Source organism: Sus scrofa, chromosome 1 (assembly GCF_054392235.1).
Source record: "Sus scrofa isolate SSC_HxYL_T2T_F1_AM1 chromosome 1, Sscrofa_HxYL_maternal_Yorkshire_Landrace_v2.0, whole genome shotgun sequence".
NCBI lineage: Eukaryota > Metazoa > Chordata > Mammalia > Artiodactyla > Suidae > Sus > Sus scrofa.
The window spans coordinates 194,144,961-194,163,558 of NC_139383.1; the positions used below are offsets into that span (position 1 = coordinate 194,144,961).

At 41.6% G+C, this 18,598-nt stretch overlaps 1 protein-coding gene across 6 annotated transcripts in view; it reads right to left on the reverse strand.

The window, feature by feature from the left end:
* LOC110262205 (uncharacterized) overlaps window positions 1-18,598 on the reverse strand; it is a 343,233-nt gene that overhangs the window by 311,181 nt on the left and 13,454 nt on the right. For 2 of the 6 annotated variants that reach the window (XR_014819153.1, XR_014819151.1), the window contains exons 2-3: window positions 6,077-6,215; window positions 4,397-4,504 (exon numbers count right to left, since the gene is read on the reverse strand). The exons of 2 other annotated variants lie outside the window; for them this stretch is intronic. The gene's annotated coding sequence lies outside the window, so the exon portion shown is untranslated. Of the gene's footprint in view, window positions 1-1,259; window positions 4,505-6,076; window positions 6,216-18,598 lie in introns of all 6 variants that reach the window. 2 more of the 6 variants (XR_014819138.1, XR_014819159.1) reach the window with 2 other exon arrangements.

Here is an 18,598-nt window from a genome sequence, read left to right on the forward strand (position 1 = left end):
TAATCTCCCTGACTCCCAGCTTAGGCTCTTTCTTACTATTCAATATTGCCTCATAGACCCGCACCTCTGTAACCTGCTGATATGCTTTTGTTTTAAAGGTAAAATTTATCCTCAATTGGCTGAACAGTTGCAATCCCACCTCAAAGGACACAAATGGGTTTTCTTGTCATTTAAGATTATTTTGAGGCAGAAAGAGACCATGTTCCTGTGATGTCTCTGCATTTGCAAGAAGAATGGGACTATGCCCAGCTAGTAAGGAGGGATGTCAGGCCTGGAAAAACTGTCCTTGCTGCAAATTTAGAGGACAGCATAGTTGAGGAGGTGAGTGAGAAGCCTAAATTAGTACATTTCAGCAGAGAAATATAGAGGGACCCATGCTAACAGGGCCGACACTTGGTATACGAGCTGATCCCACTAGCCAAACAGGTATCATGGATCCTTCTATGGACAGCTTCTCTTCTGATGACCCTGAGCAGGACTTTTGGTGGGACTTAGGGTACTATAAGATGCTCATTATTGGTGTTCCTTTTGAAATAGTCACCATATAGTGGTGAAAACAGGAAGGCATTAAATTTCAGCTCAAATTGGTGATTGTTATCACAGAGACATAGATGAGGTGCAGCCTGAGGCAAGGAAGCTATCTCTGACTGAAAGGGCTGGAAAAGGCTTCCAGAGGAGACATCAGAGCCAGTTTCCCGATCAGAAAACATGAGGAGGTCATCCTAGTCATAGCAAAAAGGATAGGCAGAGCCTAGGTTCAAGGTCCCTGGAGCACAGAGTGAAAAGAGTGAGTGGAGGGTCCAGATCCTGTTGGGTCTGAAAGTCACAGAAGGCTTGTAAGCAGAAATGTGACACAGACATCTTTGTTCAATGTTGCTGGCAGCGTAAAGACTGGACCAAGAGAGACAGAGATGCTGGTTAGGCAATTTCTATTGTCCAGGTTAAAAAAAAAATGATGAGTATAGGCAAGATTTAAGAAATACTAAGGCTTGGAGTTCCCGTCGTGGTGCAGTGGTTAACAAATCCGACTAGGAACCATGAGGTTGCAGGTTCGATCCCTGCCCTTGCTCAGTGGGTTAAGGATCCAGCATTGCCGTGAGCTGTGGTGTAGGTCGCAGACGTGGCTCGGATCTGATGTTGCTGTGGCTGTGGTGTAGGCCGGTGGCTACAGCTCCAATTAGACCCCTAGCCTTGGGAACCTCCATATGCCGCAGAAGCGGCCCAAGAAATGGCAAAAAGTCAAAAAAAGAAAGAAATACTAAGGCTTAAAAGACTGATGGGTGGCAAGAAAAGGCAAGAGAGGAAGAAAGAGGTCACAGTGACTCCCAGGTGTCTGGCTTGCGAAGATAATAGGCTGGAGAAGATAGGAGGGGCAGTAGGTTTTGGCTTCTCCTCATGCTTCCTCCAATACCAGGAGCTAAATCAGGTGACCATGACCAGGTAAGACCATGAGCTTTGGCATCAGAGACTAGGATTCAAGTCCACTGCCTTCCCCCCTATTCAGGAGCCACAGGATGCTGAACAAGTTAGCCTTTCTGAGCCTCAATTCTCTGATGGTAAACTGAGATGACGACAATATGCAGCTCATAAGGCTGATACTGAAGATTAAATAAGAATATGTACATAGGATACTTAATATAGCTCCTAGTACATAGTAAGAATGCAATATTACTAGCCATTTTCAAATCAGTAACTTTTACAAAGTCAGCAATGCTTTTTATTCTTCTGGTCACATAAAATTGGCTCAATTTTTATTTCACTAGCTTTATCTAAATTTCTACTAAGCATTTATGATATAGCATATTAAAAACTGCTCTTGAATAGGCCTCCAACCTGAGGACTTACCATTGGCTTCTTGACCAAAAGGTCTATATTGCCTCTTGGGAACCTGACCCCTGAGCCCACGCATAAGAGAGGGTTGGGCTGGCCCCACTGCATGGTGCTGGGATCAGCCCCAATCCAATCAGTACCATTACCTGACTTCATATTTCCCTTCACAACTCTTGTGAGTTCTCCCTAACAATCGTGAGCAGTGGACAAAATTAAGCCCATGAAGTAGGCTACAGTGGTATCCATAGTGTCCAAAACAGGTCTTGGCACACAGCCCAGACTAAGTTTTGGCTGTATAAATGTACTTAGTACTGCCATTGCAGTACCAGCCCAAGGAAGTGATACTTGCACCATGCAGATGCCTAAACACTTCTTTCTACCCAAGCCATGCCCTAAGCAGGAATATTTTTAGCATCAACTGTTCTTTACAGATCTTTCAAAACATGTAAATAAAGTGTTCAATTTGCCAACCATAAAGTGAAGACTATAAAATAAATATGCATTGAGATCAATGTTGATGTGGGTAAATTCCTTCAAGTATACATCGGTAAACTAAAATGTTTTTGCCTGTAGTGATTCAGAAGTTTGCCCAAGTCTCTTCTGTCTGAGCATGAATGTGCTCCCCCAGACAACTTAGGACAGTGTGAAACTAGTAGAACTTATGGGTGCTTGTGTTTCTCAAACCCATTGGAAAGAACCTAATTTAAGGATCAGTGATTTAATGAGCCTTTCAAACCTGAAAATATATCCCACTGAGATTTAAAACAGAAAATAGGTTTAGATAGAAAAAATAAAACAAAGCTAGTTTTGTGTTTCACGGACACAGAAAGGTGCTAGAATTATTTACTGCTTTCTGGCCTTTGCATTATGACCAAATTGATATTTTCCAGGTTTTTCATTAACTTAAAATGTTCTGAGGTAAACATCATTTGCCATGATTAAATCCAAGTTGTTTCCTCAGCTTCCTTCTAAGCAGCTGAAAATGAGGCTGGGAGGTAAGAGTTCCAGTCGAGCCCTTTGTGAAAATAGTACTAGAGAAAACACACAGATTTCACCCAGCAGCTGGATTGAGTCTCTAACAGTTACAGTATCAGAAGTTCTACAAGCAGAATCACATGGTAAAATCTTCTAGTCCAGAACCTGCTCACCTCCAAAACTGGAATTCACTCCACCTTGTCTTACAAATTCTCATAGCTTCCCCAAATTGTAAAAGAACATAAATCTGATCTACATGCCCTCACACTTTCTGCATCAGCCCTCCCTAAAATGCTCTGCAAAAACAGAAGCTTCTACCACCTCCGTGGATGGTTTTAGGCAAGTTAATAGATACTCAGCTCTCAGAAACTACTAGAATTTGTGAACTAGACTAAGTCCATTTCTGTTAACAGCAGGTCTTTACAACAGATGGAGTATTAAAGATGAATACAAAAGCCATTTCAGGGAGTGGCTCAGTGGTAACGAATCTGACTAGTATCCATGAGGACACAGGTTCAATCCCTAGCCTCACTTGGTGGGTTAAGGATGTGGCGTTGCCATGAGCTGTGGTATAGGTTGGAACTTCCATATGCTGTGGGTGCAGCCCTAAAAAGACAAAACAAAACAAAAAAGCCCCAAAAGCCAATTCAGTATAGCCTTTCTTTACCCCTACCCTTCAGTCTTTGAGACAAGGATATTTCTAGGGTGAGACACCACTGGATTCCTAAAATCCATCTGATGGCAAACAGAGAAGGTCATAAAACTGGCCTTCACTTGCTACCAATGTTAGGTGCCCAGGTGATCACCCAGCAGAGCCCTAAGTAAACTCTCTGGGGGAGCTAAGTGAAGAACAGTCAACAGATGGACCCAGACATGTTCAAAACGTCTTCTTGGATCCTGACTACCTGATTTGGCCTGCAGTTAAATTGTGAATGCTCACTTCTTCACCTTTCCAAGATGGAGTCACAAGCAAAGGTAGCACAGAATCCTTATTATCTTATATCCACATCCTTTACATCTTACACTCACCAAGACAAAGCCAGACCGTCACAATACTTGTCTAGAATGGAACAGAGTCCAAAATTCCAAGGCATTAGTAAACAGTTCTTTAAACTGAATTTAAGTTACCTTCCCTATAATGTTAACGATGCCCCTAATTCAGTTCTCTGGAACAAATCATGGTACCCTTTCATACACAGAGATATTTTCCTAAGAAAGTTTTAATTCCTTGCTTGTCAATGGTGGCTGCTCCTTTTAAAGGAAAGCTTGAAATTTCAGGTGTTTGGTAAATAATTTATCAATTAATCTAAAACCTTGAGGAGTTCCCTTTGTGGCTCAGCAGTTAATGAATCTGGCTAGCATCCATGAGGTCACAGTTTCAATCCCTGGTCTCACTCAGTGGATTAAGGATTCGGCATTGCCATGAGCTGTGGTGCAGGTCACAGACGCGGCTCGGATCCTGCACTGCTGTGGCTGTGGTCTACGCTGGCAGCTACAGCTCCCATTTGACCCCTAGCCTGGGAACCTCCATATGTCGTGGATACGGCCCCAAAAGGACAAAAAACAAAAACAAGAAACCTTGAGTACCTACCAAATGTCAGGCACCACACTCAACACTGGGAATTATCAGCAGAAATTAATCAACATATTCCTGATTGTTTCGCACTGATTCTGTTGCTCTTGTTTTGTAATGTCTCCTCTGAAAAGAAAATCAGTTTAAAAATTTAAAAAAAAACTAATTAGGAGAGAGGAGAAAAAGTCATCAAAACAACATAGTATGTGATAGTTGTAAATGCAACCTAGAGGAAAAGTGGAAGTGGTATATAAGGCAGTGCTCAAGGAGACATGTTCAAAAGTCTCCTCTCACTTTAAAAGGATGGGAGACAGATCTAGCTTAGCTGTAGGCAAGACACTTGATTCTGAATCAAAAAAAAAAAAAAAATGATGACAGAGAAGTGGGGTTTTCCTTGGCACGCCATGCCAGCAGCAACATTTGCCACACAAAGCCATACCTTCCTCGTGGAGGACAAGGTTGCTTATCATTTTCTGACTCCAAAATTATTTCTGGTGCCTGCAATTCACCTCATTTTATTTATTTATATATTGGTCTTTTTGCCTTTTCTAGGGCCACTTCCTGTGGCATATGGAGGTTCCCAGGCTAGGGGTCCAATCGGAGCTGTAGCCGCTGGCCTATGCCAGAGCCACAGCAATGCGGGATCCAAGCCGCATCTGCAACCTACACCACAGCTCACGGCAATGCTGGATCCTTAACCCACTGAGCAAGGCCAGGGATTGAACCTGCAACCTGATGGTTCTTAGTCGGATTTGTTAACCACTGCGCCATGATGGGAACTCCCTCACCTCATTTATTGACTTCATTCATGGAAGGTGTGGGGAAAAGCTCAGGGGGTTCTCTTAACTACATCCTCTGTAACTAGCAAACAGGCAGGATACTGGCGTCTGCATGTTTTCAACTTCCTACAAGAGTAGAAAACTTGAATGGGTCCTTTGTGCTAGAAACTCTTTAAAAGTTTTTAAAAGTTCAATATGAAATTAAGGGAAAAGAGTTTAATTTACAGATCTTTGCATCCACCTATGTAGCACATCTGTCTCATTTTATCTTGGCTCTTAGAGGTCACATTATGAAGTGGCGTAAGCAAAGCCAAAACAGAATGCATATGAGTGTTCAGTGTGAGGCACAGTCCTATATCTCTGCAAGCTCTGGCCTGGAGTGACTCTGAAAGCCATGCTGTGAAATGGTATCACTGGTCTCTAGCCTACCAGCACCAGCTACCTTCCCCACAAAAAGAATCACTGCTCTAGGACACTTTTGGTTGAAGCAGTCCTTCTCAGGGTCTGTTTATTCTTTCTTCCCTCATTCCAAGCTCTGTGCCACAGAAGTCTCAATTCCCTTCTTGCCCAAAGAACAGCTTTATCAGCTTGGTATAGTGCACTGGTTGTATGGTCACTGCTCATAACAAAGGATGCCTTGGCATGTGCTGAGTATAGAAGTGGAGGTGAGGTATTGATTCACCTCAAAATCTTAATACATTTCTGCTGCCATTAGGGATCAAGCATAAAAGGAGTATATGGAACAAAGTGAAAAAGAAGTTACTCATTAAGTGTCTGTTAAATGTGATTTATTAATCATTTTCACATATAGTGCATTAACCAGCATAGCTTTTGGTGATAACAGAAACCAACTCAATCTAAATAAAGCAAATAATAGCAACAATAATTGACTCTGTGGTTACCAGAGTATCTTACTGACCTCAGGGCAGGAATGCAGCCGGGCCCCAAGAATGAGGAAGTGGAATGCTCTAGTCCAGGAAACCCCCCAAATCCTCTCTTTGTCTTTATTTTATCCTCTTGAACTGCAGCACTTCTTTCTCTATGATTCAACTGCATGGCTGAAAAAAATGTCACCAACCAAAACCTTTTGAGTTTGTCTCTTCTTTGTTTAAAAGGACAGCCAGATGAAACTGGAGTTTTGTGGTCTTAATTCCAAGTGTTTAAAGAGCTTCTTGGGCCAGATGCCCAGGCATCCTTTGTCAATCACCTGAGGTAGGGAGGCTGGTTCATGTTACTCAAGTATGGCTTGTAAGAGCCCAGGCATTATAACCATTCAGATGGGAGTAGGCCAAACAAGGGCTAGGTAGGCAGTTACCCCAAAAGTGAGGGTCCAAGACAGGCACTCAATGGATACTAATACATATACTATTTACTTGTTCCTCTGGCCTACGCACTGAAGTTATCATCATCATCACCATTATTCTTATTTTACAGAAGAGAAAACTGAATTTCAAAAAAATATATAGGAAGTAAAGGTAAAACTGAAAGTGGAATCAAGGTCTTCTCATTCCTTTCATCAGCCCCAATGAGATAACTTTAAAAGAAAATTTGGGGGGAAAAAAAAAAGGTACACAGTAATCCATCATCTACCTGCAGAAGATTTTAAATGTAACTGGAGATACAAAACAGACTGATGAAAATAGTTTAAGAACATGTGGAAAACAACATATACCACACAAAAAAAATATACATATTTCAAACTATTGAAAATAACTAAACTTTGGATTCTTATTTGGAAGAAACTTAAGAGTGTGAGGAGGATATTTCAGCCACAATAAACGGAAAAAGTCACACATTACCAGGAGCAATTCTCATCTTAATACTGAAAATTTGCTCACTCATAACCCTATTCTTTGTGAAAAGGCAAGATTTATTTTCAAAGAAACAAGAGGAGGATGGAAGAATAACTACAGAGAGCCCTAGAGTTCCAGATTTCCAAGCATTCTCAGAACCCAGCCTCCAGCCTTCCATTCTCCTCAAACAGAGCCAATTTCTTAAAAACCTTGCTATTTTCAGGGGCGGTCACCACAAAAAGTGCTATTTTAATCTCTAGTTCAATAGGATTGAAGCAGAAATTCTTCTAAGCTCATCCTCTGAATAGGATTTCATTTGTTTTCACATCACTGCTCTCAAAACTAAGAATTACTTCTAAGAATTCATTCTTCCTGAATTTTTCTAATCCACTGCCAATCTCATTTTTATATCTGATTTCAGAAATGACATCCAGATCTGAACAAGATAAACTGCCCAGTTAGAGCTGAGCTCAGCTGAACAATGTGTAGCTTGGTCTGTTTTCTCATCACACGTTGTGGTCCTATAGTCCCATACAAAGCCCTTGAGATGGGAAGTCAGATTCAGACTTTCTACAAGCTCATCTAATGATTGAAGGAAGCTCTCTAACCTTTTAAAGTTTTCAGCTTCTTTACTCAGTTATCAACAAATATGCTCTGGAGTTTCAATTCTGTGCTAGGCCCTGCTCTGGGCTCAGGAAGTGCAGCAGAAACCAAGCTAAAAAGAAAAAAAAGGAAAAAAATGTCCTGTCCATGTGGAGCTTACAGTATCCTGGCTAGAGACAGAAAATAAACATAAATAGTAATTAACATGGAGTTCTTGTTTGGGGCAGCAGAAATGAATCCCACTAGTATCCATGAGGATGCAGGTTCAATCCGTGGCATCCCTCAGTGGGTTGGGAATCCAATGTTGCCGCGAGCTGTGGTGTAGGTCGCAGACACAGCTCGGATCCCGAGTTGCTGTGGCTATGGTGTAGGCTGGCAGCTATAGCTCCGATTTGACCCCTAACCTGGGAACTTGCGTATGCCATGGGTGCTGCCCTATAAAAGCAAAAAAAAAAGTAAATAATATAAAGTTTTAGAGGAATACTTAAAAATAATAAAGCAAAGGAGAATGGGGAGTAGAAAAGAATGGTTATAATTTAAAATAATATGGTTCAGAGTGGGGTGGGCCGTCCTGCCTAAGCCCCCAGGTACAGCAGGGCTGTTCGCTGGCCTTTGGCCATGAGCACTGCTCTCCCAGCTAAGCAGGGCCTTAGAAAGCTCAGCATCCACCCCCTGGACACAGGACCTTTCTCAGCAGTGTTCAGATTCTGCCACCACCCTGGTCTGCCTGGCCCCCAGCTCCCCACTGCTCCCTGGCCCAGCCCCTGAGTTAACTAAATAAGCCACATTGCATTTCATTGGGCCCGCCTTTAAACCTGTCTTACCAGGACTTTCTTAGAAAGTCCAAAGTTCTCCGGAGAGTCCTGCTCCTCTCAAGGGCCTGGCTTCAGCCAGTGCTCTGCCCTGAACCAACCCTGGCTGGGTGCTCCTCCTGCCCAGGGATGGCCCTTACCCATGGAAACCATTTCATTCATCAGGGGAATGGATGAAAACAAATCAGCCTTGGAATTTCATGACAACAAAATGATCTGTCTTTTTATTTGATAGTGTAATATCATTTATAAATTTTTTAGTTTTTTTTCTCATTATAATATTATTGTACAGTTTTGCATGGCCTGGGTATAATCATTTTTTGGTTGTTGTTTAGAATATAATGCTGACGAATAAGTGTGTATGGAAGGGGAAAAGATACTGCTTTGGCCTCTTATCACTCATTTCATTTTGTTTGATTTTATTCCCTCAATGTCTTAGGGAACTTTATAAGAGATTCTTTGCTACCAAACAATGGTGCGGATTCTTCTGCACAGAAATATTTAAGGTGGGACAGTCAAAAATGTAACAAGGCTGCTTGCCAAAACTTTACGTTAGTATCACTTAATATTAACCAGACTCTGATATATTGCAATGAAACAGAGAACTGTTAGAATTGAAAAAAATAAAGTAACATGGTAACTGTAGGTCTAAGTGACCAAGTAACAAGTGAAGGAAGTAAGAGGTAATAACCATTATGCAAATGCCTAGAGGAAGGGTGTTTCAGCAGAGAAACAGCCAATACCAAGGTCTGAGGTGGGGGCATGCCCAGCATGATTGAAAAACTGCAAAGAGGCCACTGGATAGAGAAACAGAGGAGGAGAACAACAGGAGTTGTGGCTGGAGGGCAACAAGGAGCCGATGATACAGAACCTTGTAAGGACTTTGAGAGAAATGAAGGAAAAAAATGGAAAAAAATGAAGAGAGAAATGAAGCCCAGTGAAGGGTAGAAAACAATATGATCTTATCTAAAGCTAGATTTGAACAGGGGCACTCCAGCTTATATATTGGGATTAGACTTGAAGATAGAAAGAACAGAGATAAGAAAATGAGTTAAAAGGAGAGTGACCATACCTCCTAGTTGCCCTGAACAATCCTGCACCATGTGCCTCAACACAATTATTAATGCCCCTTCCCTTGGAGTCTTCAAAGTGTCCCAGCCTGGATGATAAATTATATTATCACCCTAATTAAGAGGTCATGCTATTTCAAAATCCAGAGGAGAAATGATGATGGAATGAGACTGGTTAATAGCTGTGAAGAAGTGATCTGATTCCATGCATTTTGAACGTAGAGATTTCCTAATGGATTAGATGTGGACCATGAGAGCAAGAGAGGAGTCAAGGATCATGCTTATGGTTTGGGAAGATGGAGCAACTGGAAGGACAGAGGTGCCATTAAATAAGATGGAGCAGGCTGTGCAGGAGACAGCCATGAGTTCCACCTGGCAATTCTGAGCTCTCTGTTAGATGTCCAAGAAAGTGTCAACCTGGCAGTTGTAAACATGTCTGGAGTTCAGCAAAGAGCCCTGGGCTGGAATCAATAGCTGGACTTAATAAGCCACAAGACTGAAAAGAATTATCAAAGATATGACTATAGAAAGAGGAAACGTCCAAGAACAGTCTTGAGGAGTTCTAGTGGTAGAAAAAGAGGAAGACCTCGCAAAAGAGATTGAGAAGTAGCCAGTGAGGTAGGAGGAAAACCAAGCATTTCTTCATCTTTACAATGAATTTGTTATACTATACCATTGATTTTTTTTTCAACTATGACCAAGAGATACATCAGGGACAGCAATATTAAAAGGCAGACTGCAAAGAGCAGAGAGGGTGAACTCGAATCTCCTCATCCATTTCAACTACAGCTGGTCTGTTTTCTTGAATCAAATACTGGGCCAATGCATAAGATTTCATTTATAAAAAGAGTGACAGTAGGTGGGAGGAAGTAGATTCCCATTATTTAAAAACAAAACAACAACAAAAAATTATCCTGGATAATCCTTAAGGTCTATGATCCCTTTTGGCTCTGAAATTTGATACTATCCAGTCCTAATAAAGGAAGAATTTTCTAATGTCCAAAGCTACTTACCAGAGTGACCCGATAGAGTCAAGGTGGAGATGGGGCATTTGAATAGTACTCTTTACTTGAGATTTTTTTCATTTGCTATAGGAATTAAGTCACATGAAAATAGGAAGAGAAAAATAACAATTGGCCTGGAGGAGTAGGAAGTCAGTGGAGTTTTAAATATGAAACCAGGAAATGTTTTATTAAACAGCTAAGGCATTACTGGCTTAGACTAGAGAACAGCTTGCTGTAAATCCCACTAACCTCACGAGTATTACATTTATCTAAGAAAGCCACGGAAGCACATTCCAAGAGAGTTTTTTGCTGCAATATGCTGACATAGCAAAAAAAGCTCAGGCTTTCCCCCACAAGCATTAATAATAAAAATAATAGATACTGTTCATCAAGATGAAACGTGTGCCAAGAACTGTGATATGCTCTTTGAGTATTCATCCACTTAACCCTCACTGCAACCTCAGTGTAGATACTTTCAGGTACTATTTGCAGAAAGAAAATCATGACTAGGAGTTCCATTGTGGCTCGGTGGTTAACAAACCCAACTAGGAACCATGAGGTTGCAGGTTCGTTCCTTGGCCTTGCTCAGTGGGTTAAGGATCCGGCATTGCTGTGAGCTATGGTGAAGGTTGCAGACGTGGCGTGGATCCCGCGTTGCTGTGGCTCTGGCATAAGCTGGTGGCTACAGCTCCGATTAGACCCCTAGCCTGGGAACCTCCATATGCTGCAGGAGCAGCCCTAGAAAAGGCAAAAAGACCAAAAAAAAAAAAAAAAAAAAAAAAAAAAAAAAAAAAAAAACCCGTACTTGAAAATCATGAATAAAACTGACACCAGTTAACTTGCCCAAGGTTACCAAGCTGGTTAAGTAGTGGGCCTGGGATTCAATCCCAGAGCTCTCTAACTCCAGCACCAGGACTCTGAATCACAACAGGTACTTGGAATAATTCATGGGGTCTTAGTGAATGAAGTGGATGCTGTGGTGGGCCCCTCTCCAGCTCCTGCCTCATTCCCCCAGCTGCCAGGAGCACAGCCTACGGATGGCTCCAGCTAAGTCTCTCCTTTGCCAAAAGCCACCTCCTCAGCAACTGATGGATGCAAGGACAAGAAGGCCAGCCCCTTGCCTCAGCTTAGGATCCCTGTAAAAGGCCACCCTGCTCCAGAGTTCCCAAACCCACTCCTCACTCTGTCCAATCCTGCTTTCCTAATCCCCTCATGAGATCACTTCCCATAAACTGCCCACACACAGAGGTCAGTCTCAGGGTGTGAGTCCCAGGAACCCACTGAAGACACTGCCGAGATTGGCTTCAGCCATTTGTTCTATTCATTCAATAACCTGTGAATGTTTGCTGAGCCCCAGGAATGTGTGAGATTTCTTCTGCTGCATATTGCCTGGTAGTAACATTTACGCATTTTCTATTGGGTTATCTTGTCTTTAACTGTACAAGAGTTCCTTTACATATTCTGGATACTAATTTTGTATTAGTTATGTGCATACATATCCATCCTTCCTTTGCGTGTCCTTCCTTAACTCTATGGTAACTTTGGTTATACAGAAGTCTTTATTTTTGGACTGTCAAACGTACGACTCTTACGGATCTTCCATGCTTTTACTTCATGTGTCTTACCTAGCAAAACTTTTTCTACTGAAAATCAGAGAACAGTAAAGCAACAGGATCCAATTTCACCAACTATATTCACAAAATTTTAAAAGTCTGATGATCACAAGTGGGAGTGAGAGTTTAGAGAAGGAACCCCATCTCCCATCAGTAGGAATATAAAATGGGTTCAATTTACAGAACACTTGAGCAAGGGAAGACAGTCACATTAGTAACCCTGAAATTCCACTTTTAGGTATAAAACCTAGAGAAACTCTCAAACTTAGGTTGAGGAGGCACATACAGCAGGCATGTACTTACTGTTTGTACAAGCAAAGGACTGAAAACAATATAAATGTCCATCAAAGACAAATGGATAAATTATGGAATATTTATATAGCAGAATAACACAAGTCATTAAATGAAGTAAACATGGATAAAGCTGCAAGACAAAATGTAGAGCAAAATAACTGCTAAAATAGAACTTTCATATTAAGTTTATTAGCCTTAAAAGTAATAATATACAGGAGTTCCCATTGTGGCACAGTGGAAATGAATCCAACTACTATCCATGAGGATGCGGGTTCAATCCCTGGCCTCGCTCAGTGGGTTGGAAATCCAACGTTGCTGTGAGCTGTGGTGTAGGTCACAGACTCAACTCAGATCTGGCATTGCTGTGCCTGTGGTGTAGGCTGGCAGCTATAGCTCCAATTCAACCCCTAACCTGGGAACTTACATATGCGCCCCTAAAAAGAAAAAAAAATAAAATGTATTTTTGGATACATTAAGTATGCAGTGCAAACATGTATGATGATAATAAACAGTGAATTCACAGTAACAGTTGTCTCTGACAAAAAAAATAGGGAGGAGAATGGAATTGGGGTATCCATTGGGAACTTATACACTATCAATGAAGTTTTATGTCTTAAAATTTTAAAACATCTGAAATAAATAAAGCATAATGTTGGGACTTGAAATTGCCATATAGTTAAGTACATGCTGTTCATCATATTATCCCCAATTGTCTGTTCTGAAATAATATACAATGAAACATGCATTAAAAGAAGAAAAAATATCTGCTACAATTGAGATATTCTCAATATTTTTTTTTTTTTTTTTTTGGTCTTTTTGCCATTTCTTTGGGCCGACGCTCCCGCGGAATATGGAAGTTCCCAGGCTAGGGGTCTAATTGGAGCTGAAGCCGCTGGCCTACGCCAGAGCCACAGCAACGCTGGATCCGAGCCGCGTCTGCAACCTACACCACAGCTCACGGCAACGCCGGATCCTTAACCCACTGAGCAAGGGCAGGGACCGAACCCGCAACCTCATGGTTCCTAGTCGGATTCATTAACCACTGTGCCACGACGGGAACTCCTCAATATTATTTTAGATAGATCTTAATGGGCACAGTGATTTGATGGGAGATACAGGAAATACATATGTCATGGAAACATAAAAGAATTAAATAACTGGCTAAGTTCTTACTAAATCTGATTAGCAAATGAGACTTTTTAAGGCCCCTGAGCAGAGGAATGATACGAGTGTACCTGTCCTTTGGGAAGATGGGTCTGGACAGGTAACGCAGGGTGACTGAAGACAGACCAAGAGGAGATGAGGAGATGGAAAGGTCTTTCTGAAGTGGCCAGGAAACTACCAGGAGGCTTCAGCAATGAGAAGTGAAACAAACCTGGGGCTTTACACCATGGTATTCCAAAGTTATTCAAAGTTAGAATTAGTTAATTAATTTTGAATCAAAGAAGGGCAGGAGAGGACAGTGAGAAGTCAAAACTGTTTCTGAATACAGTTGCTCAGATAATCATAGAACCTGCTGTGATTAGGCAAAGCAGATTATCTCAAAAATAAGAGCTGGTTGTGGGACATTCTGATTTTGATTCTGGTTTTAAACATGTTGTAATCAAGGCACTGTTGGGCCCTCTTAGGAAGAGAAAACAAGCAGGCAGTTGAAGGTGGGAGTCTGGAGTTTGCTGAAGAGAGGTCAGAAAGATGGTTTGGGAAGTCAACTGCAGAGAGTCCGGGGGTAATATGATAATATTGTTAAGAGCTTAAATGAAGGTAGAAGGAGGGAAGGAAAGAAGCTTGGGGAGCACCACATAGGCTTCAAAGCTCCACCTTCCCTTTGGTGGGCCTTACATCTCCCAGCCAGGATAAGAAAATAAATGGAGGCCTGCCCCTCTATTCCCATCACCAGCTCCATCCTGCACTCTGAGGCCCAGGGGGCATGTGTTTGGACACCACATCATTCATGTCCAAATTCCATTCCAGTACACACATATACCAACCACCCCTCAGGAAGATGGATGAGGAACAAGGCCTTCAGAGGCCCAAGGAAAAGTACTGGGGTCATTTGAACACGAACCCTCTAGTCTTAGGTATGCAGATTATGGAGAAGGGTATGAGCTCTGGATGGATACTCTTAATGCTGCCAAAAAAAAAAAAAAAAAAAAAAAACTTGCCCCATTGTTTAGGGGCAAAGCAGAAGGGTCTGAGCAGAATCCTCTGAAGCAGAGGTTCTGAATCAGGCGTCCAGTTCTTAGGTCTCAGGGTAGTACTGCCCATAGCCAATATGATGCCAAATTCAGAGGCTGTTCCTGAGTCACATCTCCTATCATTTTCAAAATTTCCATTCCCACCTAGGTCACTAGGAACAAGAGGTAGAGCTCTGGTAGGAGAGCAGAAAAGGGGTAGAGGTTCCATGGCACCAGTAACTCATTAACCCTCTATATTTTTCTGTCAGCAAAGGAGAATGAATACGTGTTGATCATATGCTCAGTAAAGGTCTGTATTTACAAAGCAGCAAGGGCCACCTCCTCCTAAAGCCAGTGCTAGACCCAGGGCCTGTTCTCCCCAGGCTCCCAGTCTTCCACGAGAAGACTTAATCCACCCCAAGCCAGCAAGTTCCTCAACTTCAACATGAACCTGCAGCCTATACCACACAAACTAGAGGTCTCAGTGCTAGTCAGGCCAACGTGAGCAACAAAAGCAACTGGAGTGCTTTGTAAATTAAAAAACCTGAGATGAGTAATAGTAATTGTGGTAGTTATTACTGGTCAAATACACTATTTGGCCTGTGCAAGAAAATTTACACTTCAATGGAAAACAGAAAATTGTGTTCTATTCCATCACTTCTCCCTAAAGGAATAAAACTTACTGACCCCAAAAATATTTGTAAAAAGGAGATGCCATGGTGGCGCAGTGGACACAAATCTGACTAGGAACCATGAGGTTGTGGGTTTGATCCCTGGCCTCGCTCAGTGGGTTAAGGATCCGGTGTTGCCGTGAGCTGTGGTGTAGGTTGCAGACACGGCTCAAATATGGCGTTGCTGTGGCTCTGGTGTAGGCTGGCAACTGTAGCTCTGATTGGACCCCCAGCCTGGGAACTTCCATATGCCGCTAGTGTGACCCTGAAAAGCAAAAATAAATAAATAAATAAACAAACATTAACTTCTTTATAAGAGTTATTTAGGGCTCATGATAGTAAAATTCCAATTTTTCTGTGCTGATGAAATGGAATACTTTCTCCTATCATCCTTCAAGACTAGTGCAATAGTGAGATACAGTGTCTTACATTTTGAAGCTATGAGAAATGTGTTGGCAAAGACTCTTTGATGCAGATTATTCTGCAACATAAATCAGGGCTACTTAAACACACAAGAAACAGAAATGGCAATTCAAGTAATTTTACAATTTGCTATACACAGTAGTAAGAAAAACAGGAAGTAGGTGTTTATTAGCAGTTCCAAATATACCAGCCAAAATACAACTCCCCATGGAGTCTGAGTTATTCAAAATATAGCAAAGGACAGAATTCCTAAGATTATAAAAGGGTAATTAATCACAAGCAGTGTTCACAGACCAGTGATTTGGAAACTACCTTCTTATTGAAGATCTGGATCAAGAACAAACTTCAAAGCAGAATTAATTGATCTCAGATTCACTGAGTCTGGTCAATAAACCCTCCCCCCAAAAATGTCACTTTAAGCCCACTCAAAAGTCCATCTTTTTATTTAACAATTCTATATACAGTGCATTAAATGGTCTTTTTTTTTTTAACCTACCTTGGTTACAATATCACCTCCCCACCTAAGCTGTCTGCACTAAGAACACCACATCTTACTTACTAATACTCTGTAAACTGCATTCAAAGGTGATGCATGTTATTTAGGCTCCTTTCATAGGAACACAGGCTCATTACGAAGCCAAATTCACAAATCAAGAGGACCCATTTGCTCAAATAGCTAACATGACCTTGTGGCTTTCAAAAATCTTGTTTTTGAGTGAACTTTTAAAATACATGTCCCATAAGCCATTTCTTGAATTAGTGGCAGTGACTCAAAAATACTATTTAAAATACATGAAACAGGACTCCCGTCATGGCTCAACAGAAACAAATCTGACTAGCCTCCATGAGGACACAGGTTCAATTCCCAGCCTTGCTCATTGGGTTAAGGATCTGGCGTTGCCATGAGCTGTGGAGTACGTCACAGATGCAGCTCAGATCTGGCATCACTGTGGCTGTGGCATAAGTCAGCAGCTACAGCTCCAATTTGACCCCTAGCCTGGGAACCTCCACATGCTGCAGGTGGCAATGCTAAAAAGACAAAAAAAATTTTTTTTAATTTTAAAAATAAAATGCATGAAACATAAATATAAGTTAATTTTTGCAAAAGGTTATATAACAGATTTCAATGCAAATTGTGATCTGATTTGGGGAAGTAGGTGATTAAATGCCTTTAGCAAAAATAATTACTTATAAGAGTAACCATGGACAAATGATACCGTTTCTTCCCTAAAAGTGAAGGAATTTCAATGTTTGGCTTATGTACCTTGAAAACTCATTTGGATGAATATTAAAGACTTAAATATTTGTGAATCGCCATTGGGTCCTCTGATGGAAAAGTGCCAAGAGTCAGTGAATTAAATAATTTGTATTAGTCTTGGAAGTGGATGAGATTAAGGGAAGCTAAGTGCATACATATTTAATTGGATTGATGCACACACATTTTATATCAGTCTATGTATTCTTATGAGTTTAGATTACTAAGGAGGAGATGGAAGAACAGTGCTTTGAAAACAACTCCACCATGTGAGAAACAATAGGCTAATTAGAGACAAATTAGCTCTTGTGCTCCAATCTGAATGAGACCATCGTGCTTCTTCCCTGATTTTTAAAGTCCAGCCTCATAGAAGGCCATGCTACCATCCTGTTATCAGTGGGATTTCACTGGTGTTGTAACCAGCATGAGAGAGAGAAAAAGGATAAGGGGGAAGGGAGGGAAAGAAAAGAAGGGGGAGGAAGGGAAAAGGAACTTGTTGGCACAACTCTTCCTCCTCCGCTGAGATGGTCAACATGGCATGTGTCAGGATAACTAGATTCACACGTGTTTCCTCCACTAGGGAAAACAGGAGGGTAAACATCTGTCCATGTGACTGAGTTCTGGATAACAAAATATGATGGAAGCAAAGATTTGCCTCTTTTAGAGCCGGGCCTGAGAGTGATAATCAATTCTCTCTCCTTGCTTAGCTCAGCAGAGACCTTAAAGGGAAGGAGCTGGACTCCAGAATCTATGCTTGGATGATAGGCCCACAGAAGCCACCCTCTGAGCATCCAATGAACTTCGCCTAAGGAAAAATAAATTTGTTAAGACTCTATGGTTTGGGGGTTTATTTGTTACAGCATTAGCTAGCCTACTACATCGAATACATACTATTAAAGACAAACTCGTTAAAATCAGTTCCTTTTGGCCAATCAGCTCTAGACTCTGAGGCAGCTGGATAATTTGGAAAGGAGCCTCTCTAGTTTCCTCCCTTGTTTTTCTGGCAGGCCCAGCTTCCTGCTGACCAGCTCAACCAGTGGTGGCAGCCAGAGCCACAGCCGCCTCTTGGAACGTCTGAAATAAAGAAGGTCGCAGATGTTCTCTGCAGGTCACACCCTAGAAATTCGCTTTGTTCTGACTGGGGTAAAAAGTCCATTTTCTCTTATTCCCAGAGTGAGTGATTATTAGGCTTCAGTTCTCCATCCTTCCCCACAACTTATAATTAAACAAATTTGGGTCAGGTACTATTGTTCACTGTAATCACTCTCAGAGCATGGCCTAGTTGGTACCTCCAGTGATCACCAGATAGAAAGACCCACACAGAAGTATTTTAAGCGCATTCCATTAATTTGGATGATTTAAGCACAAGCAGTAACCCCGAGAGATTTTTGGCACCCTGGAGCTAATGAAAGGACTACAGGTACCTGCTCTGAGAAGGTAGCAGAAGGCCAAAGAGAGTCCCTGACTATGACAGAGAGTACCTGGCAAGTCTGCCCAGAACCTCACAGCTTCTAACATAGTCTCTAAGTGATATTAACCAAAAGAGCTCATGAGTATGGACCAAAAAACAACTTTTTCAAGGCTTCTTTTCTCATTGTCTCCCCCAGTGCAGTCCTCTTTGTTTCCATCTATGCTAGAGCTATAAACCAGCAGACTTGGGCTGCATCTGGCCCACAGATATGTTTGGTCCTCACAGTGTTTTTACAATAGTGATAGCCACATTTTTAAA